Source organism: Saccostrea echinata, unplaced genomic scaffold (genome assembly GCF_033153115.1).
Source record: "Saccostrea echinata isolate AGI-Se365-2 ecotype Australia unplaced genomic scaffold, CSIRO_AGI_Sech_v1 ptg000030l, whole genome shotgun sequence".
NCBI lineage: Eukaryota > Metazoa > Mollusca > Bivalvia > Ostreida > Ostreidae > Saccostrea > Saccostrea echinata.
This window is the reverse complement of record NW_026889779.1, coordinates 19,195,403-19,218,512: the sequence shown is the minus strand read 5'-3', so window position 1 is coordinate 19,218,512 and position 23,110 is coordinate 19,195,403.

Genomic DNA, 23,110 nt, shown 5'->3' with positions numbered 1-23,110 from the left:
GGTGGCAGTCTAATATCATCTCAAACAGTCTGAATCATCCTTAAAGAGGTACGCTTACGCGCGAACCGCCCAAGAATATTGACCAAAAGTTATCTGTGACGATGCACTGTCAAATTCCCGGATCTGAATCCTATTGAATACATTTGGGATTTTTGTAAGGAAAGTCAAAGACACCCCCCTCCACACAATTTCAACGGTTTAGAAAGATCCATACAGTAGGTGTGGCAGCAGATGGGTCAATATCCTATTCAGGGGTGCATGGTACAGTTGTATCCATGAGAAAAGAATATGCCTTGCAGTAATTTAAGCGAGTGGTGGTCTTATTCCTTAGAGATTATTTTATGTGAATTTTCATTTTGAGGGTACATCATGTCCTTGACACTTTGCTTAAAATTCTGACCAGATACTTACACGAAATTTACGCAACATCGAACTGAAATATGCATCATTAACCATGAATTAAAGAAATTATTTATTGTATGCATTTGTTTTTTAAAACTTAAAAAATGTTAGGTGAACACTTAGAAGCTTGGTTCAGTGTATACATGTACTTACTAGGGGTGAAAAGTAGTATTAAAATATTGTTTACATACATATTTAATTTTCCACAGATGACGTTTCATGTAATATTGAGTACTTTTTACTGAGCATATAGTCAATTACGGCATATTTGAAAAGTAAAATGATATTTTTTTTAAGTGGCCTTTTTATGTAGTTTGTACCGTTCACGGTAGCTCAGTCGGTAGAGCGCTCGCTTCGTGATCGGGAGGTCGTGAGTTCGAATCTCGGCCGCGACAAACCTAAGTCGATAAAAAATATGTAGCAACTGTTCCTTCGCCATGCGCTCGGCACTTTGAAGTGAAAGTTGCGGGTCTTTCGGATGAGACCTTAAAAACCGAGGCCCCGTGTCACGGCAGGCGTTGGCACGATAAAGATCCCTCACTGCTCAATGGCCTTCAGTGCCGAGTAAAGGTCAAAATTTGAAGCCCTTCACCGGTATATGGTGACGTCTCTATATGAGTGAAAAATTCTCGAATGGGACGTAAAACAATATACAATCAATATGTAGTGTGTAACATACTTTGGAAATACAGTGACAGTCCATATTCTAGCACTATACACATGTAGCGTCCTCAGTATTAAATTTTATATCCTGATAGATGGTACTTAGGATTATGAATTCAGTCCTATTTGACAAGTCAAAAATAATAACTAATCAAGCCAATCAGAATTTAACATCGAAGTGCTTGCATATAAGTGCTTTTAATTAATCATTGAGGTTTTTTTTTTAAATAAAAACCCGCCTTTTTAGTTGTTTTTTTCAAGGATTTGAAAAAATAGGTTTTTTTAAGGAGATGGGTGAACATGACGAGCGATAAGCCTATAGTGTGACAAACATGGTGATGAAAAATTAAATTTCAATCATATCAAAATTTTCCTTGATATTTCGTCTAACATTTAAATATACTTTATGTAAAATCTCTACAATTTGCAAAAATCCCTCGAACATTGAAATTATTTGCCAGTGAAATATTAGACACACACTAAAGCGGGCAAAAAGAGTCATTTTCTCATACTATATCACTATTTTTCGATATGAGTGGGTCTTCGCTCCACCTTTTTGAAAGTTAATCCTCAAAGTTTGCATAAAAATACACATTTTTTTTGGTTACCAAAAATATGGAGCAATGGCCCACTATACCTTAAAAATATACTTTTATGACATAACATTCGCATGTTTTCGAGAAATACTTGAAGTCCATTAAGTCAAGGGTCATATCACAAACATGATTTAAATGCCACTGTTCGTCAGGACTTGTGTAGTCTAGTGGTTAGCGTGCTAGTCTCGAAAGAAAATGATACTCAGGATTTTTATTGCTAGGGTTCGAGCCCCACGAATACCACATTAATTCTTTTTTAATAAAAGAATAAATTTTACCGAGAAAATTTTCCTCAGAAAAAGTTTTGCTTGTTACAATTTCATAAATTTCAATAAAGAGAACTTTACCCTTAATATAATATTCACAAACTGAACATGATTTTTATATTTCTGAAGATATAGGCTTTCTGCACGCTATGTTCGCCCATCTCCTTTCTATATTAAACAAACGCCTGCTATTTTCATGATGAAGTCCCCCCCCCCTACATCTTGAACATCAGCATATTCACATAAGATTTACCCTGGCGGATACAGGGTTTTTCTTGGAAGTGGATCACTGCTCTAAATAACTATCAATTTAAAAAGCATTTTTTCCATCAGAAAATACGAAGGAAGTGGCTATTCAACAAAAAAAAACCATACAACTGAATGTGAAATTTTTTGATGGTTGAAAGTAGTAGTGGTGGTGGACGGGTTCGACACAGCATTATAACATGAATTAGCTGCAATTCTTCGCGTACATCAGTTTGAAGGATTGATTGATTGTATGTTGTTTTGCGTCCCTTTCGAGAATTTTTCACTCAGATAGGGACGTTACTATATACAAGTGAAACCGTTCACGGTAGCTTAGTCGGTATAGCGCTCGCTCCGTGATCGGGAGGTCGTTAGTTCGAATCTCGGCCGCGACTGACCTAAGTCGATAAAAAATGGGTAAATCGGTATATGGTGACGTCTCTATATGAGTGAAAAATTCTCGAATGGGACGTAAAACAACATACAATCAATCAATATACCGGTGAAGGGCTTCAAATTTAGACCTTTACTCGGCACTCAGGGTCATTGAGCAGTAAGGGTTCTTTATCGTGCCTATCGTGAAACGGGGCCTCGGTTTGTAAAGTCCCATCCGAAGGACCCGCAATTTTCACTTCAAAGTGTCAAGCGCTTGGCAAAGGAACAGTTGCTACCTATTTTTTTATCGACTTAGGTCAGTCCCGGCCATGATTAGAACACATGACCTTCCAATCACGGAGCGATCTACTGACTGACAGCTCAGTTTGAAGGAAGTCAGTGCTTCTAATAAGTCCAATTCCTTTTTTTTCTATTTTAGATTTTCATTATATAATTTTATTTATAACAAATATACAGTGTTCTCATATGATGTAAGTGATAACAATTGTTTTCTTAAAATGCTTCTTGATAAATCTGTTATGTTAGGCTTGAATAATAATCGAGATAGGAATTCCATTATTTACATTTATTTCTTTGTCAATCAAACTTTCCCATTTAGTTGCTAGATGCAAGCTCGTACGGTCCATATTCTTTTCCCTGTAAAGCACTGTAAGATTCATCAACTGGCATGAGGTCAAGCCGCCTTTGTGAAGAGTGACGCAAAAGCGAGTTATTATAATCATTTGCCCAGGGGTTTTCATACAGTCTTTGAGTTGAGCTCATATGTGTTTGTACACTTTCTTTCTCCAAATAAAAATTATTTTCGCTCTTTTCTTATACTCTGGCCACATTTCCCTCCTCTTCATACATAAAGTCGTAAGAATAAACCTCCTCCGAGGATCCCTCTCGATAACTGGAATAGTTTACCCTCAGTGTTAATGTACTATAACAAGGATCTTCATAGGTGCCGTAGAGTGGATCTCCGGACGTATCTTCATTATTTTGAGAACTGTTATCTCTGTTACCTTCCTCGGTAATGTATAACGCATTATGAACACCAACTTTAAAGAAAAAGAAATAAGATGTTATTTTCAAATATCAGTTACAAGCAAATTCCCCTTATGCTTCCGACTCAAAATCGAAGCATATTGATTTTTTGTCAGAAATAAATTAAAAACAGCGGACTTTTTGAAATGTCACTTTTAAAATTATGTAAGTTAGAAACAAAGAAATTCCCAACCTTCCTTTTATTTATTTCTCATATTGAATGCAACATTTCTAGTTTTTTTTTTTTCTTTTAGACTTTTCGACGCAGTCTTGTTATGTGAGTCACTGACACGGTCTGCTCTAGAAATGAAATATCCTGAAAGGACCTTACTGAACTATTAAAATCCATTGCAAGATTATAGTTCTTTTCAATTTTTTTTTTCAAGTCTTTATATGCCTTATATGTCTTATGCTTTAAAGAAATTTGAAAAGCTTTTTACTCTTATTCATGAACATAGGCGCTTGGGTCAAGGATAATGTATCTTTTCTATATAATGTATTGTCGAGGAAATTCGAACTATATTCGTAACATTTTTTTTTAAGCGCACAAAGGTAATTTTTAGTTTTTTGTAAATCTTTCTGCTTGATATAAACTAGGCTGCCACAGAAATTTGATATTATGCACGTTTTAAGAATGACATATTCCTACTGTATACTAAAAAGAAACAAGGCTTGCAACTACCTTCGCCCCTTTCCGTACCCCCGACACGAATTTTTCCTTTTAAGGGAATGAAGGACACATGGTCACATGACTGTTTAACTACGTCATAGTCTCCGTTTATATAAGTGTAAAATGTGTAAAGCATCAGTTCTTGTATAATTATTTGACAATTTTTTAACTTTAATTACCATCTTATATAAATAAAATTAAAAAGTTTTAACATTCTTGTAAACATCAACAAATTATGAAAAAGATTGATCCACTCCTCTGTTTCCCTAAACTGCGCGTCCAACAAGTCGGTGACGTCATACACGATCTATTAGTACAGCAAGATCATACTCGGTGAACACAGGGGCGGTATTATTATGTAAAAACAGGTCATAATCAGTGTAAGATGAAATATTTTTAGAAACGGGGAACACAAAAATTATTTTTGCATGGCTGATGACGGAAATCTTATGTAGGTATATTTTATTTCGCTTATTTAGCTTACATGTGACGTCATAGTTGGTTTTTCCCGTACTCGAGAAATGTAACATGACACGTTTTTGTCATGCTTATGTCCTCTTTAACGATGTCCTGTGCAATATTGAGGTCAGCTTCACCATTCGAGATTTTTACAGTTAATCAATAATATGAAGGATTTGCATTTCAACGTAAATTAAAAGATATTGAATGATAGAATTTTTTGTATATTACGTTTTTTATTGTTTAAGTTGTCTTAAAAAATGTGTAATTTTCCCTACCCAGATGCAGTGTGATAGACAAAACTTCCTTTTTCGATTTTTAAATCTGAAATATTTTAAAAGATACATGTCCACTTTGATATTTTTGTGTATGCTTTAAAAATCTCATTATGGACAGAGTAATGAGCCCGGAAACATGGAGAATTAAAACTCCACTTAGATACTGTAGGGCATAGTATTTATCAGTCAATATCTCCAAAATAAGGTAAGAAACCTAATGATATAACCGCTTTCAGATATGTGGGACATACTTAATTAGAAATATACAAAATATGAAAAAAATTGAATGACAAGTATTTTTTCAGCTCAAGGTCCTTCTCCTCCTTAAAAGTTATATGCAATGCTTACCAGCTGAATTGAGAACCCTCTTCTCTCCAGATAATTCTTATATAATGATAAAAATCCTCTGGTAACAACTTTTCGTCCATTTTATATTTTTAAATAATTATTTTCTTTCAAATTTCGCTCATTTAATTCTCTAATCACGAAAGTTCCCGAATACTAACATCTAAAACCCAAAACGGGCGACCAGTAAATTATTTGACAGTTCTTGAAAGACGCAAGGGTTAGAGTATATACCAAATAGAAACTGTCTGAAGCTTCCTTCCTTATCATTCACTTTATTATTTTCTTATTTGCATCCTTAATCAAAGGAGTTTGTAGTTATAATTTATGGACCGGGGGGGGGGGGGGGCATGGTTAGGCCTATGTAAGTCCAAATCATTTCATTTGTTTTAAAGTGAATTACGATATCAATATTATCAATCTTTATGAAGAATGAATTAAACATTGCGGCAAAGGAATAACATTTAAACTTTACATTGAAAAATAAACTGCAAGCATTTTTTTTTACGCGGACATGCAAATTAGAGAAAATAGCAATGCTCATATGCATATCAAAGGAATTTACGACTTAGATGAAAATATGATTTTGCAAGATAACTTGAATCTTAGAAAAACGTTTTTAGAAGACACTTTTTTTCTCTAAAATATTGGTTTAGCATGATGTAAGAAACAGCTAAAATTGTTGGTCTTAATCGTACCAAGTTCTTTTGTAAAACGGACCCAAGGTCAATAAACGCAAAGAGGTTAAAAAGTAAATTAAAAAAAATCTTTTGTACACAACCTGGATAGAAATTTGAATCACAGGTAAATTTAATAAGAATGAGAATTAAAAGTTCGAGCCAGAGAACATTGAGGAAATGATATATGCATTAATATATGCATTAATGAAATATCATTTTAGGGGAAGGGGGGTAACATTGCATTTCAAATCTCATTCTACACTAATTTGTACATGTATTGCTATATAATATGTACCGTGAATTTTATATAACAAGAAGTCTCGTTTTTGAAAGTGGGGCAGCCGAAAAATAATTAACAAACAAACAAAATAAAACGTTTCGAAAACAAAAAACTGCTTGAAAAATCTGACATGCAAAAAATATAAAAATGAAAAACTGTCTCAACGTAAAAAAAAAATGTATTTCGTGATAATGGTATGGGTGCATTCTCTCTCCTTGACAGTAAAAAAATAAGGATACAATAACCATTTGGAAGCAAAATGTGTCAGCGTGCGTGTGAGTAAAAGAGAAGAGGAGGGGCGCTTAACCGGCGTTTCAATGAAAATATCCGTACTAAGTTAGGGGTACACTTGGGTGCTACGAACCTGGTTCAGTCCTTCTTCCATAAAATATCATTGATTAAAGAGTTATTTCTGGTGTTACTGCTTTTTTTGTTGTTGTTGATCTGCTATTAGGTGGAATATTTCACAAGTAAAAATAATATATTTTAACTAAATTAAGTGTCAGATCAAGATTCTTTTTAAAGAAGTTTCAATCGCTTTATACGTTGGCATATAAACAGCCTTTGGGTCTTTTGGATCTTCTATGTGAATCACATGTAGTAAAAAGAGAAACAGTTTTTCAATCTTGCTCATATAAACTTGCCACATTGTTTAATACATTCTCTATAATGATTAATATCATTAACCCCCCCCCCCCCCGGTCCATAAATTATAACTACAAACTCCTTTGATTAAGGATGCAAATAAGAAAATAATAAAGTGAGTGATTAGAAAGGAAGTTTTAGACAGTTTCTATTTGGCATATACTCTAACCCTTGCGTCTTTCAAGAACTGTCAAATAATTTACTGGTCGTCCGTTTTGGGTTTTAGATGTTAGTATTCGGGAACTTCCGTGATTAGAGAATTAAATGAGCGAAATTTGAAAGAAAATAATTATTTAAAAATATAAAATGGACGAAAAGTTGTTACCAGAGGATTTTTATCATTATATAAGAATTATCTGGAGAGAAGAGGGTTCTCAATTCAGTTGGTAAGCATTGCATATAACTTTTAAAAGGAAAAATTCGTGTCGGGGGTACGGAAAGGGGCGAAGGTAGTTGCAAGCCTTGTTTCTTTTTAGTATACAGTAGGAATATGTCATTCTTAAAACGTGCATAATATCAAATTTCTGTGGCAGCCTAGTTTATATCAAACAGAAAGATTTACAAAAAACTAAAAATTACCTTTGTGCGCTTAAAAAAAATGTTACGAATATAGTTCGAACTTCCTCGACATTATATACATTACATTATATAGAAAAGATACCTTATCCTTGACCCAAGCGCCTATGTTCATGAAGAGAAAATCAGCACACATATCCAAAGGTTCAATATTGAAGATGACGGCAGTTTATGTTTAAATTTTATAAAACCGGAGGTACATATATGTATACTGTTAGAGAGTTAATGAAAGTTGGTAGTTTGAGTAGTCCATTCTCTCTTGCAAATACTTGAAAAATATCATTAACTCATTGGACGCATTTTTAGTTTCAATCAGATCTAGAACTGTTACGAGAGTCAGATAGCTGAGATTTCATTTACAAATATCAAACACACAAGGGCCGCTTACTCATCCAAGGCACCTGATCCTACCTCTGGAATTTCCGTTGATCCATGTCAGTATGCCCTGTTCACAGACTTGTATTAATTGTAGTTTTTTCTAGACCAATTGTTCGCTATCTTCACCTTTTCCGTATTGCGAAAGCAATATGTTTGGATTTCACTAATTTATAGTGATTTTAGTTTAATAACCGGACGAGGCATTTCTAAAAGCCCCAGAAGCCCAGAATGGTAGATCCTGAAACCTTAGCAATATGGAATTTGAAGATTACTTTTTAAATTATTTCAATCCATAATAAAAGCAGAATATTTCATTCCTGAAAGCAGATTGAATGATTTAATGATTGTTGTGTAACATCCCTTGAGACTCACCAAATACAGGTGAATAACTTCAAATTTATACCTATACTCGACACTCAGGGCCATTGAGCAGTGAGGGATCTTTACTGTGCAAACGCCTACCATTATTTTTACATTATTTTTAAGATCATATTAGAAAGACTGTGACTTTCACTTCTAGTGACGGGTGCTTGGCGAAGGAACAACCAGTACCTATGTTATACGTCTAAGGTTTGAACTCGGTGTTGGGAACAAACATCTCCCGATCAAAAAACGAGCGCCCCTTCTCTATGCTACGGAGACCGGTTTGATATTCGATAAAGAAAATAAATAAAAAATAAACATAACAAAAACAATAGGCATTTTCAACAAAGGCTTAAACAGCTGTTAAAGCCTTTAAAAGGGACATGAGTACTTTGAAATTTGTATTTCATATTAACAGCTGGGATCTGGTCAGTTAAAATCAAATTGCCATGAAAATAGAATGAAAAAAAAATATCCATAAGTTTACCTTTCACTTCTTCCTTTTTGAAACAACATTTGCTGTAACAAGAAAGAATGTATATTTTCATTTGGTTAAAGTTATATTTTAGTTTCTCGTGAAAACAAAATAAAAATAGTTTTTACCTGTAAATAATTCCAGAAAAGAAGAGTAAACAGGCAAAAATCACAAATGGCACAATGGCAAGGAATACACCTCCTAGGTTGTCATACACTTGGTCATAATGGTTCAAGTCTTCATCTAGTTGATAATAGAGAACAATGGCTATTCGATGTTTTAATTGAGGCTATTTATTTCATTGCGCATGTATCTTTTATTAATTTCTATTCAACCCATTATACATTTCCTTAATATATATTGTCCACATTCCCCAACCATGAAACAATTAAACATGCTTACAAAGTTATCTTTGACAATACAATGTTGAAAAACTATATCCAACAACATACACAATCAAAAAGACTTATTTGATAGCGTCTTTAAAACTCGTTCACATATAACACATTTCCAAATTATACAATTGATTATATTAAAGAAAAATTAATTAATACTCACTGGAAATAACTAATAATTTGCGATAATATGACATAAGTATAACATGAAATATAAATGAAAAAGGTGAAGATAACGAACAGTGACCAATCTGAAAAAATATATAAAATAAACATATATGTGAGCATAAAACACGGACCTCTGCAAATTCCAGAGGTGGGATCAGGTGCCTAAGAGGAGTAGGTATCTCCTGTTGACAGGTCACACCCGCCGTGAACCCTTTGTAGTGATCAGGTTCGGTAACAAAATTCAGTATAAAAACAAACGCATAAGAATTGTTATGATACACGTCAGTCAAAATACGACCCAGTGATAGGAAATACTTGCTAAAGAGGTCATTATGTTTTCTTTACCATAATATGCTTCAATGTAAAATGCACATTTTGTTTCCCATGCTTAAAAATAAAAATGGAAAAATGTTAAAATTGTAGAAATGAGGAATTTGTTTTGATGTAAAACTTCATCTGAAGCATGTACCACATAGAGAATTTTCTCCACAAAACGAATCTGAATTAAGCAGTAAGTCAAAGCATTTGTTGTTGGTTTCCAGCCTGAAAAAAAACCTTGGATATGTCATGCACAGGGTTGCTTTCGCAAGATTTTTTTATTTTATTTTTTTACGTACCCCTGAAAATATAATTTTATTTTTCTTAATTTGTGAAATACTTTACACGACTTTAATTTTCTCCATACATTGTTTACTAGTGTTTTTTTTTTTTTCATTCTCTATACATTTCACTGAAAAGGGGAAAAAATGCTTTAATTCTCGGTGTGAATGTGGTATTCAGTAAAATCTGGGAAAATTTAGTTATATAAATGAAACTTCAACTTAAATAAAACATGTAACCTTATTGTATTTTCAAAGTTTAAACAATTTATGTTATTATTGATTTTTTTTTCATTCAATCTTTACAAATTGTTTAGATGCCTTACCATTGTCTTTTCCAGAAGTGTTATCTGCTATGTCAGTGGTATTTTCTGTTGATGATAAACATGTTTCCATCAAAAGGGTCTGCTCAATCAATCTAATGTTTATGTCATGCTCCGTTATTTCAGTAATATTTCGAATCATCATTCCGTTGCCAAACGTTTCTGTCAGATTTGATATACAGCCACAGACATGGTGACAGTACTCAGATTCGTTACATTCACATTCCATCTTACAATTTCGGCCATAATAGTTGTTAGGACATTTTAAGCTGCAATTAATTCCCCTGAATCCAGATCTGCACTCTTTATATCACCATTAGTAATTAGAAAAATAAAGGTGTAAAATAAAATAAGCACCATTTTGAACAGAAATAAAGTAGTCATACTTAAGAATCCATTCAGAAAAAAGGAATTGTTTTATTCAAAAATTTACATAATAGCATTAAACATTTTTTTAAACACTATATTCGATGAAGAATATTTAAACATATCTCTAACTTACCAACACACATGTTATCTCTTTCTTCAAAGTTAAGACAACAGGTAGTTTCATTACCTCTACAAAACAAGACAATAGAAAAAGTATCATCATAAAAAGGATGTGTTATTTATGTAATGAGTGATTGTTCAGATTAATTACCTGTCAGTTTTATATAAACATACGTTGTCCCCAGTCAATGCGTCTGATGAACCAATTGAATAAAGCAAAATGAAGAAACAATACATAAATCCATTAATTTTCATTATTAATTTTGCAAGACGGTACATAGGAGTGACATAATGGATATACAGTGATATTTTTCAGTCAATATCGATGCTCTATGTTTATCCTGAAAATTATTTCGATACACTGCGGAAGTTGTAACATACCAGGACATTATGTACTTTTTATAAAGTCGCTCACATGTGATAGCAATTACAACAACGTATATAATGATGACGTGCTGATTATCGAAAGTACGAAGATCATATACCAGAAATGTTAGAATATAACGATTAAAAAATTGCTTCTGATTTTTACTAATATTAATTCAAAATATATAATTCCAAATTATTATGAATAAGAAACCATGTATGAAATATGGAAATAACGAACAATAATCAAGCTCAAAGTCCCTTGAAACAATATAAATTGGTATCAGAGCAAACACGGACCTCCAAAAACAGCAGAGGTGGGATCAGGAGCCATGGAGGAGTAAGCACACCATGTCGACCGGTTACACCCGCTGTATACTCATTGTCATGATTGGGTAAGCGGAAAATCCGTAGACAATTGTTTAAATAATGGCCTAACAATAAGTATGAAAAACGTCAGTCAGCATTCGACTTAATGAGAGATTGTATTTGCTGACAAGGTCATTGTATCGACCATAGAACTTGCGAAATGGTGCTTTAAACGAGACTATTGATACCCTTGTTTGACAATAGTTTGCTTCGTTTTATAAATTTTTCGTACATGGAGCATGCTCTAGCGAATTGAATCAACTGGTGATCAGGGTATATTGCTACATAAGTAAGGAAAGTTGATGATAGAAAAGTTGAAATCACGTTTATCTTAAAGTTTTGTTGTTAGGTTACCATAAACGTCTTTGTCTAGTAAAATATCCAAATATAAAACAGATGTGTCAGACTCTGTGGTATCTTTTATTTAAAGTTCACTGGGATATATCGAGTCGATATATGAATGGAAGTAACTATTCTTTATTGATAATACGTGGTCGATATATCTAAATGTCAAGTTGAAGCTTTTAAGGCCACAGTAAGTGTTTTCTTCTTTTCATGTTTAACATTTTGAATAAATTCTGTTTCATATAAGTACAAAAATAGGTCTTTTAATAACGGGGCGCAATTTAACCATTGGAATTCCGACAGATTGTTGGAAGACCAGATCTCCAAAAATACATAGATATTGTCAATCAGAAACTCAATCATTTTTTTAATATCTACTTCAGAGTACTTGTGTGTACAATCAAAATGTTCTTAACAACATTTTTGCAAACGACCAACGACAAGTAAATTTACGAGTTCCATTTTCATTAAAAAAGCAGCTGTCTATATATTATCAAAAAGCCTGGACTTAAATTTATGGTGGGGAATGGTTTTATAAAGTATTGAAAAGTTCTACGTTTTTGATGTTATTGATTTAAGTAAAATTTCCTAATTTTAAATGCCTTATTTTAATATATACTGTTGAAAAATACATATTTTTCAGGTTTGCTTGCAAAATGGACGGACTTCAGCACATCTGCAAAAGTTGGAATAATTCTGGGAATGTTTACTGCATCTTGTTTGCTCCTGTGTTTACTGGTGATATGTTGCTGTTCCTGTTCCTCCTCATCGAGGAGATATAAACAACTTAAAGATTGAAAATGCCAGAATTTACTCGTCCTATTATTTTATATTTAATATTTTTTGGTCACTTCTTGTTACTTCTCCCTTATTTAATCCTATAAAATGTACATGGACAACTTTTCTTATATTTCTATGAAGAGAAAACATCAATTTTTTTTTCGGAAATACACCTTTATAAAAGTCGATACAATCGGTTAGAAACTTTGTAATCGGTTAGTCGAAAATAATTTATGTAATTTAAGCTGATTGAGGGGTAATTATGGCTCTATTGATTGAGATCTTGGGGTAATTGGTCAGTTTTTGAAGTGTTTATTCCAGTTTAAACACCATGTCGTTACCCTCATGAACCATTATGCCAGAAAAGATGAAACTTATGTGAAGTCATCCTCAGGTAGTGTAGATTCAAGTTTGTTCAAATCATGACACCCCCCCCCAGGGGGGTAGGGCGGGGCCACAATCGACGAGCAAAGCTTTACATAGGAATATATAGGAAAAATCTTTAAAAGTCTTCTTCTCAAGAACAACAAAGTCATGATTTGTCATAGTTTTATGGAAGCATCCTCAGGTAGTGTAAATTCCAGTTTGTTCAAATCTCCCCCAGGGGAGGTCATTATCTATTTGGAAGCATCCTAGGTAGTGTAGATTCCAGTTTGTTCAAATCATACCCCCCCCCCCTTCAAAAAGGTAGGGTGGGGCCACAATGGACGAGCTAGGTTATACATAGGAATACAAAGAAAATCTTTTTAAAAATCTTCTTCTCAAGAACAGCAAAGCCATGATTAGTTATATGGAAGCATCCTCAGATAGGTAGTGTAGATTCAGATTTGTTCAAATCATGACCTTTGGGATAGGGTGGGCCACAATGAAAGTTCAAACTTATAGGAAAAAAGCTACAATTCGGCAAAAAAAATGTGCAAGCATCCTTAGTGTAGATTCAAGTTTGTTCAAATCATCCCCCCCTTTTTTTAGGGGTAGGTCGGGACCACTTATGCATTTATACTTTTTATACTGAACTAATTTCTGCTTTTTTCCTAGCCACAGTGCTCAGGTAAGCGATGTGGCCCATGGGCTTTTTGTTGTAAACATGGGGTATCACGTGATAACAATTATACATCTACGTGTATGTCATATTTTATTTTTTTTTATGTAGTTCAAGTACTTAATTAGACAATTCATATTTCTAAATGCAATCTTAATGAAAAACGTTGAACGTGATACTTGACTATATTCGATATGTAATAATTCGTATTACAAAATTTAAGCGCCACCAGACACACTTTTATCAGCTTTAATCGTAAATAGGGAAGTGGAATAATTGACATATAATTGGTTTTTCTTTCTTCCTTATTACTGATATTTCCTTACATTCCTAACATTTTTCTAATTAAATGATTGAACATTATATGTATCTATTAAAGTTGACACTTTGCAATAGTAAACATTTCATGATTCGCTCAATTCAACTTCTAAATATTTTGTAAACTGGAGTATAGTTTTATAAAATGTACATTTACATTTATTGTAATACTTGTCTAAGTCTTAATTATGTTTAATATGAGTAATTCTGTATATTGCGGAAAAATAGTAGACATGCTCTTATGCGAAATAGTTGGAAAACAACTTTGAGATGAAGTGCATGAAAAAAAAAATCATGATATCGATAAGTCCAAGGAAACATTTCCATTGCATCCACTCAAACAAAGTTTTAACGGATACAGAACGGCGACAGTGAGTAGCTTTCAACATTCAGCCTTGTGCCAACACAACTGAAGCTTTTAGAACTCCGTGACGTGGATGTATGCTCCAATTAGCTAAAAAAAATCATTTTGTTTCTATTGAGACTACACTCTTAATATATGTTCTTTATCTAGGGCGTGCCAATGAGTATGGCCTATCGTCGTTTTCAGCATGTAATTTCTCCTGTTCAGTTATGGTCATTAAGTCAAATTGTTGTTGTTTTTTTTCGAATATTGTCTAAATGGCATATTTTTACTATACGAGCACGCCTCTTTGTAAACACAGTCGTTGTAGAGTTCCTCTGTAGATAATACTTCATCTGACATATTTGACAACACAGGCTCTTCTTCAAATATTCTTCCATTGATTTGGAAGCCATAAGGGTTATCACCAACTGTCGTCCTTTGAGATGAACGACAAATATTAAGATTTTCTCTGTTCACAATTAAGCTGAGAGTACTGTAATCCGAATTTCCTATGTCATTCAGTGTCTCATTAGGTCCAGCCTCTGAGTGATCAGCAACATTTTCTTCATCCACACCATAAATGGGATTTTGGTTATGTTGACCTGACAACGCAAGAATAGAGAATTGTAAGTAAAAAGGCAATGTGATAGAAGAGCAAACTTGAAAAAAAATAAAATGTAGTCAGTAGCAAGGTCAGAAGAAGGCGGAGGAACAAAATAATTTCTTTCTTTTTATGCTTTCTTATTCTAATGTATCGCTGTAATTATATTTTCAAAATGAGAGGAAAATTTTTCGCTATGAAAAAAATGTAACAAAAAAAGAAACAGTTCGTTCTGAGTTTTGATTTTTGCTATAAGTAATACATTTATAAACACATTTTAAGAAACAGACATATATCATATACTCAGTACACACTTAAACCTAGATACAGAATGCTTATTCCAATACTAGCTTTAAATGTTAATTAAAAGAAAATGTTTTCAAAGATGGACTTTGAACCAAGAAAAATAATATATGCATTTGGAGAAGAAAAGGGTTTATGTGCATTCAAAGAATTATTAATCAATTACTTTTAATAGTCGAAAATCAGTTAAGTTGAACAAAGAAATCAATTAAGTTAACATTATAATACAAAATAAACCTACGAACGAAATTTAAAAAAAAAATAACAACACATAGATATATAAGCAAGTTTTTTTTTCACGGCCAAGAAAAGCAATGAGGAACAATGAGGAAAATTAATGTTTACTGACTTAGAGTTCTCTGGGTTTAATTAATTGTAAGACTTTTGAGTTTGCTCTTTTTTTAGTTTGGAACATTTTTTTATAGAAGCCTAAATCTTTTATCATTTAATCTCATTCTTCTTGTTCTCCTCATCCAGCTAAAATATATACAGAATTGTTTTACAATTATACATAATGGAATGTGTATGGAACTTTTATCTTAGATAAAGTTCAAAGTTGTTTTTTTTATCTTGATCAAAACGGACCAGTAGAGGAAAAGACAAAAAGAAGACCCTGTGGAAAGTAACACAAACTGGAATCCCAACCAAAAGTATGAAAGGTATGCCATTGAAAAAATCTTCTCCATTACCTAGAGATAATAAGATATCAAAATTAAAGCATAGGGTATATTTGTAACTATAATTTATATACCTGTACTTGAAATTATTAATAAAAAATAACAATAAAACAAAAGATTCAGCTTTTTAAAAGAAATACCTTTTAAAGTCATATGGGTTAGATAATCGATTCGGTGAAAATTCCGTTTTTACATTTTTGGAATAAATGATAAGATGGAACGCTTTTTAAAGTAGCTTTATTCTGATGATGATGTGAGTATGCAATGCATTTTAAAGCATACCAAAGAAGACATTTTAGGTATACGTATAACCAAACTTTGATCTATTTTGCATGTAAAATTAGACCACATTTCAATTGATTATTATTAATAATGATTATTATCAATATATTGATTTTTGCTTACCTAATCCTGTAACACTAGATTTCTCCATATTTCCAGCTGAAGATGTGTGTTTTTCTGCTAAGAATGTCTGCATATCCAAAACTGTAGTGCCACTGTACTCTTCTGTTTCGTTGCGAGAGATATTTGATTTGGGTACACAGCCCAACACATGATGGCAGTAATCATTCTCACTCTTACAACCACATTTTTTTTAACATTTCTGACCGTAATAGTCTGAAGGATATGTTAAATTACAAAACCGTCCTACGAATCCTGGTTTGCATTCTTCATGTAATGAAATAAAGCAGTAAAAAATAAACATAGAAAAGTGACTATAAAAGAAAAGAAAAAGGATGTAAAGCAATAAGAAAAATATTCAACAGAGCATACTGAAATTGATTGTATTTCAACCAAATTAGGAGGAATGTATACGATGCTTTTGGCTTTAACTAATTTAAGTAGCATTACACTTCTTTCTTTATATATATATATATATATATATATATATATATATATATATATATATATATATATATATATATATATATATATATATATATATATATATATATATATATATATATATATATATATATATATATATTATAATGATAACGTTAATTGAAGAGACAACGTGGAACAAATATAAAATAACCGTATTTTGTCTCAGTTAAAAGTGTTATGAAAAGTCACTTGAATTTTTGCCTCTTGAAATTACATAAAAAATTACAATTTTCTATCGGCTAAATCTGTTTTTAAGTCAATTTTAATAAAATTAGAATTAAGTTGTTTATATAAGAGAGCATGTATTTTCAATTGTTTATTTCCATTAGTCTCTTTTCTGTCTGCAATTAGAGAAAAAGAGTTTTGCCTACTAGTATTTTCAAATCAGACGAGCGAATAAGGTGTGCAAAATACCTATAGCTTCATATTTATAAAAGTCATATTCAGTTTGTGAATGTAGTATTTAGAGTAAAGTTCTTATAATTGAAAAGTATGAAATTATGACAACACTTTTCCGCCCTGTGGAAAATTCTATCGGAAAAAATCATACTATGAAAATGTGGTATTCCGTGTGTGTGTGTGTGAATGTGGGTGTGAGTGTGTGTGTAAGGGTGCGTGTGTGTTTGTTGAACCAAAGCAATAAAAACCCTGAATATCCATTTTTGCTTCGTGACTACACGCTAACCACTACTTTATACCACTCATAACAAATACCGGTAATTAAATCATGTTCGTGATATGACCCTTGACTAAATGGACTTCCAATATTTCTGGGAATGTTGTGTCATATATGTAAATGTGTATTTTTAATGTAAAGTGGGTCTTTGCTCCACGTATTTGTAACCGAAGAATGTATATTTTTACGCATAGTTTGAGTATAATCTCATATGAAAAAAAAAATGGTTTAGTATGAAGAACTGATCGTTTTTGCCCTCTTTGGTGTATGTACATGTATGCTACATGTATTTCATAGACAAATAATTTCAATCTTTGTGAGATTGTTCCGATTTATTGAGATTTTACATAAAGTATACATCAATGATAAATGAAATATCATAGACCATTTTGACATTATTGAGATTTAATTTTTCACTTTTTAAATTGTTTCACAATAGGCATTTTGCTCGCCTTCTTCGCCCATCTTCATATGAAAAAATAAATAATATTGCATTACTCTCTTAAACGAATCTCAGTTATTTTTTTTAATTGTCCGACAAACAGCAGCTTACATTGTTTAAAATAATTTCTTTTAGAGTTTTATCGTAAAGGAATTAATAGATGAATGGATTAAAAATAATCATATGTAACGCTTATCTGTTATTTCGAATAGTGTATCTTTTTTTTCTGAAAAATTATTAAGAAATAGTGTTAAAAAGATTTCGGCCAATAAATAAATGAAAACGAATCAATAAAAGAATGAGTAGATAATTATAAAAAAAAGTTGCGCAGTTGTAAAATAAACAAATGAAAACCTTCTCCTGTTATTGAGCGAAGATTTGAGCAAATCTTTAACGTTCTTTTCTATAACAAAAAAGTGAAAGTATTGTGATGTTCAGATGATAATGCAAAAAACAAAAAAAAAACAACAAAAAAACAACAAAAAAACAAAAACGAAACAGAAAAAAAGAAGAAAAAAGCACACTTCCTTGCTTTCTCAAATTTTACAGTTATTCTATTTTTTTACAATTGGTTTTCTGTAAATTTGAAATACTTAGAAATAAGGGATCTATGAAAAAGCTGAGACAAGGCTTCTTCCTTAAAAAGGCATTTGAATTTTTAAAATAAGAAAGAATAAAACATGAAAAAAAAAACAAACACTACCGAGACACAAGTCATCTCTTCTTTCAAAGCCAGTGCAACACTTCTTCAAATTCGTTCTGCATATGTAAGCAACAGAAATTAATAAAGATTTAGATTATGCAATTTATTTTTTCCCGGAGAATTACATTGTTTTGAACATATTTTGTTGACTTAAGCAAATGGATCAGATACAAGGTTTTACAACTTACTGGTTCCTCTCCTTAAATAAAACAATTCTCATGCAAAGAAAAAAAAAATGCATAGAAATATTAATTTAACTAGTAACATAATTGAAAGTTCTGTTCGGTGACATAGCAATTTAAAATCTATAGGTTTCATCAATAAATTTATGGACAGCAGCAAAAATTGTGTGATTAGTTTGTAGAGGCAAATCTGTGTCACCCCATAATAACAAACTCTTTTTGTCAATAGTGACCAACTCGTCAAGCAAAAACAGGCGGTTAAAAAGCTTATTTCTAGCATTTGGATAATTTCTACATGCAAAAAAGAAATGATAAACATCTTCGCATTTACCACATGAACAAAAAGGATTATTAATAATATTACGTTTATAAAGATCATAATTAAGTAAATAGTTGTGTCTTAGTTTGGTATGACTTATGTTTGTATAGTGATTACCAAAAGAAAAATTAAAATACGTTGGCGGATTGCTGACTTTTGTAATAGTGCTTAAGTTTTTACGGAATGAATTAACTGAGATGGCTCCACTAATACATATTACATGTAGTAAAAACTTTAGTAATACCTTTCTTCAAGACAAACGTTTACTCCCTTTAATGAGAATGCCGATTCCGTGAAATAAAGAAAAATAATGAAATATTCCATCCTGTCAGAATCCGAATCCGTGAAAAGTGATATCATTTTCTCAGAGCTGTACTTCGTAAAGCCCTGCATCTATTACTCTTCATTGAAAACACAATGCATCACCCTACACAAGGAAGTACATGTATTGCGATGACTAGTAATTATAATTAAACAGGGCAAAATTAAGCACATGTGGCGGCATACTTTAATTTAGGACATCATTGATTTCAATTTTTAGAATGTATAATATGAACTTAATACTTTGATTCCACTTTCACATACATGTATTCATTACCAGATTTCAACGGTTCAAGTTCGGTCTGAAACTGTGTCCGTTGATTGCAGAAGGAACGGGGCCGGGGAATGTTGACATGCAGGAAAAATGAACTCAGTTAAAAGTGGCGCTGCAGATCATAAGATATGAAGATACAAACCGAATTCTAAACAAGTGCCGAAACACAAATTCAAGGAAAATTATTTTCATTTCTTGTTTTTCTTCTGCAATCAACAGATAAAATTCTAACCTGGACTGATGAGATCCGTACTGTGATATATTCATAATAGGTTTTAATACTGTTGTCATCAATAACTTGAGTGGTGATTCATAATGATTTATTATTCGAAATACTTTTTTTTCAGTGAAGGGTACAAATTATTATCATAACCATGAAAAATTATTCTTAATGCGTAACCTATTATATCGAAACGTTTCTAAAAATTAGAAGTTGAACAAAATGCTACAGGTTGTAATGAAATGCAACACGCAAAAATATAAATCTGTGGATTTTGAGATGAAAAACTATGTTTGGGAAAAAGTTCATATCCATTAACAGGAAATCAGTGGTTGACTGCTACATGTATCTCCCGTTATAATATCATTCTACTTACCACCAGGATAATCCACATTCCACAATATACATGTATAAATGCATTCTCCTGCAATCACAATCAAAGTACTAAAAGTACTGATGGGAATTGATTTTAATGACGGTTTCATGAAATTTAATGTTTCTACCCTTGTTCACTCTTCAAATTATGTACAACATTAATGCTTCATTATTTCTTATATGAGAAGCAAATGACTAAGAGGATTTCACGATTCTACACAGTCACAGAAGCAAGGTTTCTTCTAATTTACCCATAACTATTGAATGATATGCGAAAACGTGTAAGATTTACCATTTTCTGACAGATTTCGTCCTCATCTTAGGTGAATGTATGGAACATGTACTTTCAGTTAATAAGATAATAAGATGGTTATTTTTGAAGGTGAAAATCACATTGAAGACAGAATTTAGAAAAATTGAACGACGCACCCAGTGGAAAAAATGTTTTTGGTCCGGGGAAATACTAGTATGGAACTTAATTATTGACATAATATGAAGAGAATATGATCAAACGGTCAAGTCACCATTAATTCATGAATAAAGTGGACAGCAGCTCTTCATATGATGTAATTTAATTAAAGTTAAATCACAAATACCATCGAAGATAATGATGATGAGAAAATTCATGGAGCTATACCAGAAAGGAAGATTTTCTCAATTACTTGTCTTGGATTCACCATATACATCTTGTAAAAGTGGAAAGGACTTACTTAAATTTTCAAGCCCATACCAATATTTTATCATTGATAGTATAATTTTGAAGTGATGGGGAAATCTTACTAATTCAGATAGTACAGCAAAATTAGTTGCAGATTTATGAACACCAATTATTGATTTACAAAATTTCAGATGAAGTTTGTCATAGATTAAGTTGGAGTATATCCTGTCAATAGTTCAGCCAGGAATGCAATTTTTTTTAGTAAATGGGCTAAAAGCCCAACATTTCATATGCATACGATAAAATAGATTTATTAGTATGGTCAAAAATGTTAATAATGTTTTTAAGGTCTGGATTCAGTGAAATTATTTTATTTTCCCGTTTTTCAGAAATAATTTCATTGCTTTTTGATAAAGTTGCTTTTGAGCAAAGGAGAAAGAGCCTGAGGAGTAAAATGTTACGTCTAGGTATTTGTATTCAGACACACTATATAATGTAACAGTGTTTGTTTAGTTTTTTCTGAAAAATTAATTAAGCCTTCTTGCCTGTCATAATTCATTTTTAAATGTATCATTTTATATTTTTGGTAATGATTACCCTAAAATCTAATTAATTAAGATTGCAGCGAGATAATATTTAAACCAGAGATCAACATATTTAATCTTTGTTCCCAAAATGTGCACAAATTACACGGTTTTGTGTTAGGGAGAAATGGGCTACCTCAACACCCACCCACACCCAAAAATACTCAATGTGCCCCCAATTTGCAAAAATCTGGATCCACTCTGAATCCTAATCTTTTAACAGTCAACTAATTATTGAGACAATAACATGTCCAACTTTCCTGAAAGCTTCATTAATTATGCATCTAAAAAATCAATCCTGTTTATACTTTCATTAATTATCATTCCGGGCACAAAAGTAAAAAGCTGCTAAATGAGAAGTTAAGTGTCCTTGCAGTAGGACACTTCTGCTGCAGTGGGGAGATCTAATCTGCGACTTTAGAACTTTACACATATTAGAGATTGCCAGCTGTGATTATCAGTCACGCGCACACAACAGCTAGACATCGCAGTTGTGTTCCGTGTATTCCACCATGCATTTAAATGTATGTCTGATTATTAATCCCATTGTTATCAAACTATCATAATTGTCTTATGTATACTGTATACGTAGTAATACGTTTTTATGCATTGTCATAAAATTACCAGAATACCAGCTTTTCTCTACATACTGAAGATATGACGTATGACGAATTTCCTGTCTTAGAATTAGAATACATGCACGATGTACGAAAAAAATTCAGAATCGGCATGAATATTGAAGTGAAAATGCATATGACGAAAATAAAATGACAGAACAAAGATGACCATAAAGCGATTGTAAGCTATTGTCAAGAATTATAGTTTCTGCAAAGTAAGTTTAATGAGGAACTATTTTCTTATTCGCAACAAAACTGAAAACAATTTTGATATGAATGATTGATTGTATATTGTTTTACGTCCCGTTCGAAAATTTTTCACTCATATAGAGATATACCGGTAAAGGGCTTCAAATCTAGACCTTTACTCGGCACTCAGAGCCATTGGGCAGTAAGGGTTCTCTATCGTGCCAACGCCTACCGTGACACGGGGTCTCGGTTTTTAAGGTCTCATCCGAAGGACCCGCATCTTTAATTTCACTTCCAAGTGCCGAGCGCTTGGCGAAGGAACAGTTGCTATCTATTTTTTTTTATCGACTTATTTCAGTCGCGGCCGTGATTCGAACACACGCTCTTCCAATCACGGAGCGAGCGCTCTTCCGACTGAACTACCGTGACGGTCAACTTTGAAATGAAGTGCACGAAAGAAAATTTGAGATTAGTCCAAGGGAACAATTCTCATCTCACATAGAGTGCTGTGGATATAAAACGACCACAGTAAAAGAGTAGCTTATAACGACGTTCACGCCAGAAGTTTTATTTAATACGCTCTGTCGCTAATTGGGGTGGGTTTTCAACAGGGGATAACAGTTTTACATTGAAATGTTTAGAAAAAATCTTTAATAAAAATTTTCTAAAGAACTAAAGGCCACGATTAGTCATCTTGATACTGAAACATCCTCAGTTGGTGTAGATTCAAGTTTGTTCGGATCACAGGAGGGGGCACAATAGCGGATCGATGTCTTTAATTGAAATATAAAGAAAAA